Genomic DNA, 6,680 nt, shown 5'->3' with positions numbered 1-6,680 from the left:
TAGAAAATCCATACACCAAAAGACTACATGAAGAGAATAAATTATTTGACAGATAAGAAATCCAATCCAAAGAACTTCCTCATATACCTTGTGCCTGCACACAGTGGATAAAAACTTTATGAAAATCTAATAATTTTCCAGAGAGGAAAATGAAATCAAGCATTGTCCAGAATACATTTCATTGTATAAAAAAATACCTGCTGTGAGTAGAGCAATGGGGAGCTTTCAAAGCAGTTTGATCTGAAAACACACCAATATCTTTAAAGAAAGACCTCATTTCAATATTTATACTGACTAATATCAATGACAGCAGCATCTCTTTGAAGGGAACCTCCTGGGTGTACCTTTGAGAACTCCCATCACTGTGTGTGCTCGTCTCCTTTGTACCTTCAGAAACTTCCAGAAGCAGAGCTCTTGAAGGCACATATTTATTCTAGGGCAGAGTGTTGCTGTTTTTTCCAGGTACTTTGTCAGGTTAGTGTCACCCATTCGTAACTGAAGAGTCATCCTGATCTGAGCTCCCTCTTTAAGGATCCAGAATCCCTCTTCACGGGGCAGATGATTCTCCATCACGCCGACGTTATTTTATGATGATGTGTTACAATCTCGGGGAGAAAAGGTCAGGGCTGGCACTGAAAGAACAGTGATTTATTATTCACAGGAAGATTGCATTGCAGCCCATAAAGCACTCAGTGCTACCATTAAGACAAAACCTACAGTCAGAACAGCAGCAATACTACAGTCCAATGGTGTTTAACTCCTGCCCCAGCAGGAAGCATGAGAACCATCCCATTTTTAAAAACTGTAGTTCTGTGCCTTCTTATTCTCTCTTAATTAAAGTCATAAACAATAATTTGATTAATAATGGCTAAAGCCACTGTCCAACCTTGGTTTTTCTCCCTATAGTCCAATATTCTTTCAAATATTAATGAAATATTAAAGGGTTTTTTGTAAGATCAGGACAGAGAGAGGGAAAATTAGCCAAAAATCCGTGATTATTATGTTGCAAACCTGATCAAGTACATCCTATACTTTAAATTTTATGTGGACATGTTAAGAAACCTGAGAAGACAAATAAGCCTTGATAAATCATCCTTGTACAGAACAGCTCAATCCATATCCTAGGAAAAGTATTCACTAGTCTGGAAACATCTACACTGAATTAGGAGTCTAATTTTGAATGAAATCCTGGGAAACTGTGTGGACATGCACAGCAATGGAAGAGCCAAGCAGGAGGGTGTAGTCACAGGGACTAAAATAGTAGGAGGAGATGAGGTATCTCATCACTCTCTGCTAACCAGGAATGTGCTTTGGGAGACCATGGGCTGTTGGGTGTGTGAGGACCCAAAGTCCTTTTCTAGATAGAACATTAATTTCTTTCAGAAGAATTCCTTCATTATGAGTCGAAATGAAAAAATTATGACCAGTGCCTAATTTGTCCACAGTTGAACATTTACTCGGACTCTGCATTGATGGCAGCAGGGAAAAGGGTTGTGGCTGGACTCAACTGGGCACAGCCCTGATTCCTGAAGGGATAGACAGGACATCCTATTGCAATACAGCTTGAAGGACAGTAGGGAATAGCAGTGAAAAAGAGTACTGCTACTATAAATGAAAGTTCTTTGGTTGTTTTACCTCATCATCCCAAAGCACTCCCCCAGATACCAGGGACTGTTTACTCATTTTCACCTTATTTTGCCAGTGCACTGAATCCTTCACTGAAATGGTGCTGATCCTGCTGAAGCCTTTGCTGAGTTCTAAGCAGTGGTTTCCCACTCAAAAAGTGTACCTTAATAACACCTTTTACATTTGTGTATAAATTACTTTAAGAACCTTTTACAATAGAAATGATTTTTTTTCTTCTAATCTCTTGAAAGCCTTCAATTAATGGAACCTGTTATTTCACGGCATGCATTAAAAATATTAACTTTTAATTCTAATCAGCATCAATAGGGCATTTCTTAAATTCACACATCCATCTTCATCAGTATTCAGCAGAAATACCTTTTTAAAAAGAAGCCAATCCTAAATGAGAAAATCAGGTGTGAAAATATTTAAATTTCTTCAAAATTCCATTTGGGGAGCAAAAAGCCAGAGTTATTTTATTTATTCTTGAGGAATGGGAAAGGAGACAAGGATTTCTCTGCAGTTATCTGGAGTTTGGAAAATCTGAGATTATTGAGGATGTCAAGATAAGCTCTTAGGTTTTAAAAGACTAAAAGACTTCTGTGGAACATAGAGGTCTGATTACAGATGAGACAGTTCAAGTAAATCAAGCCTAAGCAGCCAAGTCCAGGATGTTGTAGACCAAGGAGGGGTTTGTTCTGTTGAATACAGTTTGCAAGCAGCAGCTCTACTATTTGGGAACTTGATAGCAGTGGAAGAAAATGCATGAAAGTAATAAATTGGAGTGCTTTAAATAATGTGTGACCTAATACGCTGCTTTAAAATATTAAAATTTCAAGTTATGAAAGATTCTTCTCATACCTGATATACGAGGATGTTTCAGCAGCTTCCATTATATCTGAAATAGATGCTTGGAATTGCTGATCCTGATAACTTCACTGAATTGACTGTAAATCTGGAGAAAATGTACCCCAAAAACCAGCTGGTTACATAAGGGAAAATCCACAGAATTGTTGAAGCACACTACAATAGATGCTAAAAGCTCACTTTTATGGTTAAGATATGAATTCCAAAATACATATTATTCATTACGTGTTGAAAGACAATGTAAGTAGGTTATGAATTCACATCTTACATTACAATACAGTATTTATGGTTAAGCTGCCTTCTTTCTAGCATGGTAACTTCAAAATCCATCAAGATTTACACTTATGCCCAGAGAGTTCAAAGAAAAATTTAAGAAACAGGACCCTCTAAAAGCAATCCTTGTCAAACTGTGTGTACTGAAATCAAAAAACTACTTATAAGTGATAGAGTGGTAAAGACAAAACATTCTTCTAATCATCAGAATATATGAAGCACATCACAAATCTTTCCAACAGCTGTTCTTTTACAGTAAAAATAATCTGTAAAAAAATTGTTTTGTTTGCTTTGACCATCCAGGAGTTTATTTTTGTGACTGGCACAGCTACACATTTATGGGAGGGCAGAAAGACAGACTTAACACTGTTCTGAGGCCAAAAAGGCACAGATTGCTCAAACCTGCTGCTAACCTGCCTTCGATAATCTGATCATTCTCATGCAAATTAAGTTCAAAACATAAACATTTTGTGGATTAATTTGAAAAATCATTTTTATGAATATATGTATCTGCTTTATCAAACTAATTACTCATTTCTTTTATTGTACTTTTTATTTTTTATGGTTGATATCCACTAACCAAAAGGTTCTTTGTAAAGCATAATTTGGCCTGATTTTGGGGCAGCACTATTACACCTTTGCCATTCAAGAAAGGCCTCTCTTTGAAAATCAGTCCCATCTTACCTTTTTGATGGCTGCCATCTTCCAGATCCTTTGGGTTTTAAACAAATGTTGAAGACACGTTTCCATTTTGTGTAAATTGCTGCTTCCTTTTTTGTGCTGCAGTTCAGACAGATTTTGAAGCCCTGACTTCAGACTCCAAAGCTCCTTCACATTAAGTCCCTTGGCACTTCAATCCTGTTGACTTCACTAATTAGTTTCTCAATCTGCTCTTTTGGAATTAGAAACCTCAGTCACCAACCTGTTTTTGTTTATCCTTCTATTTAACTGAAAATGCATCAATTTGTGGTTATTTATTCCGAGGTTATTCTCTTTGACCAGCTGATAGTGCACCCTCCTGTTGGTTCCCTGAGTGCCCAGATGAAGGAATCTGATGCCTAATGCATCCCACATCCCATAGTTTCTGGTATTATTGGCAGCACTTGCTCCAGTTGATGTGTGCAGATGCAATTCTGCTGTAATGACACAGATTTGGTAGAATTCCTCTCTCCATAACATTAACAATCTCAGCATCTATTTAAATCCATCCATGGAAAGTGGAGCAGAACAAAACACTGACTCGGAGAATGTTCTTTCACAATCTTTCCCCAAAGTGGTTTTCTGATTCTTACCTCCATAGGGCTGTTTTCCCCAAACTGTGCTTCACCAGTCTGCCACTGCCTCTTTTTCTTCCCTTCAAACCCAACTGTTTGAGAACAAGTATTCCTCAATTCCTCTGTTTTAGTCAGGATGGCTCTCAAAGAACACTTCTATTGTTGTTTTTTTAAAACCAAGAAGATTTGACACAGGAAAAAAAAACCCAACTCAAGGCTGTTGGAGTCAGATATTCCCGTACAGGAATACGAACTGGAACTTAATAAAACTTGAGGTCTGTCTGTATCTATAACATTTAACATGTTATTTGTACAGTGTTGTTCCCTGTTTGTAATATTGGTAAAAATATCCCCCAAAATGTTTCAATTTAAATTCATATTCAAAGGACTTGTGCAAGTCTCCTGTCATGGTACAAACAGGAGAACTGTGTGTGTGTCTGCACCTTGTGCCACATCACACATATATTTATAAATATACCATGAGCTACAGATATATTTGAGGTACTTCCTCCAATTTGTATATCTGTATATATGTTTGACAAACTTGAAAAGGTATAATTTATCTCTAGTTTTTCTGGTTCATGAACAAAAATGAAGACTCTAAAAACCACTGAATGTGTTTTTTAAAGCCTTATTTTAACTGTAATTTTAATTATCTATGTTTCAGAACTCCATTTTCTACTCCACCTTTTTTTTTTTAAGTTTTTGCTTTGAAAAGTGAAAAGCTTTTATTCAATCTGGTGCCCTGCTATAATATATAACAAAGCAAAGTAAGTATTTGTTATTTCTCACATAATTTTCTTTGTATTTGTATTCAACACATGAATGTGATTTTTTCCTGGTCTTTTGTTTGATTCACTTACAGATTGATTCTTCCTTCTAAATAAAATCTCATATTTAATTTTATACATAGAATGGCCTATGAAAAGGTTGTTTTGATGACACTATTTAAAGCACATTAATGGGGTAATATATGTTACCATAATCTATGTTATATTCATTTCTTGTTGGAGTTTTGGATCGAGACAGGAACTGACAAAATACTGAAAAAACATTGTGTAAGGAATTATTTACTGGATTCTGGTACCAAGATCTTTATGTTTTGGCCCTCAGTGTTGGCTCCAGGGTAGGTTACTGTCCATCTGAGATTAACTGTTTTCATCAAGAGAGTTTAGTATGCATATCACAGTTTAAAATATAGACATTTCCAACCATTTAATCCTTTTGCATCTTAATATTGAACCAAAGCTCTACTTCATGTAATTGATCTATAAATATCTTAGAATGAAACAGTCAATTCAACCAGGATCAATTTAAAATTTCCTTTTTAAGAAATTAAAAATGCCCCCACGCTACACAACCTCTCTAACCCATAAATCTTTCCTATTGTCCTAATTTAAGAAACTTCTCTTTTTTTTCATTGTAAATCAGAAATCAAGCCTTTTGTATATTCAGTTTGGCAGCAGAAACTGATGACAAAAGCACCTTCATTAGTTGTGTTACACAACTGCATTGGTTCTGAAACAGGGTAAGGGACTGTGCAGAACATCAAGGGGGCACAGAATTGAAACAAAACATAAACATACAAGGAACTGACCCTTCAGGGTGATCTTTATGGCAAGATAAGGATTGTCATTGAGAAGAATTTGAACCACATATCATGTAGGAATTTTTGTCACAGCCTTGGAAGAAGAGAGATTTGGAAACCACAGAGCAGAGTTGCCATGAGCAAGTCCTGGTGTGGGATTGTAACTGCACAGACAAAGGCACTGGGGGGGCTGGACTTGACATTGATTGCTCATTTTCTTTTGAACTTGAGATGAATTCTCAAACACTTGCTGAGATTCAGTTCCCATCCAATGGCAAGTGTGTCATTGCAATTATTTAATTTTAATGGCTGCTTCAGACAAAAAACCTCCACTCTTTTTAAATCAAACAGAGCCCTTTTAAGCAGCACTGCAGAACATCAGCTGGTTGTTAATTTACTGTATCAGAAGACCTTCAAGCCTTTACAAAACCAAAACCATGTTCCATTATCACAGCCATTTTATTCTCAATCCTCAACTATAAAGTCATATCATCCCCATGGCAGTAGCAGAAATATTCATAACCTCTCCATATTTTCAAATGTGGGTTTTACTTAATTACAATCTATAACAGATAACAAATAAATAAAATTATTTTTAAAACATGCCATGAACAGCAGAAGTAGATAAAAAAATGAATAATCCACAGTACAGTTATCTTCAACTAAGTTAACTTTTTATCTCCACCTAAGTTAACTTTATGAACTTTGTCATAGACAGAAATCTGTTACACAGTACAATGGGTTATATGTTTGAATGTAATAAGCAAGCAGCAAACATAAAGTTCACTATACCTGGGTAAACTCATGGCAGTAAATGTCCAAAACCTGCCCTTCATTATGCTGAAAACACACATATTTGCACAATGGAAATGAACATTTTTGGAAGGCAACTATTTGTCACTGTGACAGAACTGTGCCCGAATCCTAAAGATTTTCCTATAGAATATTTTTTTTTAATTTGTGTTGTTTGTTTTAGTGTGAAAAATGGCACAGAATGGCACAAAGGTGTTAAAATGTTTCTAGTTTATTTCTGCAAGTTCCTTGATTTTTTG

At 35.9% G+C, this 6,680-nt stretch overlaps 1 long non-coding RNA gene across 1 annotated transcript; it reads right to left on the bottom strand.

The window, feature by feature from the left end:
• Window positions 1–444: 444 nt before the first annotated feature.
• Window positions 445–3,903, bottom strand: LOC108497288. The gene is made up of 3 exons (XR_001874734.1): window positions 3,451–3,903; window positions 2,488–2,581; window positions 445–632 (listed from the first exon to the last, which is right to left on the bottom strand). It is a non-coding gene; the product is annotated as an uncharacterized LOC108497288 (long non-coding RNA).
• Window positions 3,904–6,680: the final 2,777 nt, after the last annotated feature.

Source organism: Lepidothrix coronata, unplaced genomic scaffold (assembly GCF_001604755.1).
Source record: "Lepidothrix coronata isolate B3197 unplaced genomic scaffold, Lepidothrix_coronata-1.0 Scaffold2, whole genome shotgun sequence".
Lineage (NCBI taxonomy): Eukaryota > Metazoa > Chordata > Aves > Passeriformes > Pipridae > Lepidothrix > Lepidothrix coronata.
The sequence above is the reverse complement of the archived record's forward strand: the minus strand, read 5'-3'. Positions and strand labels throughout refer to the sequence as shown.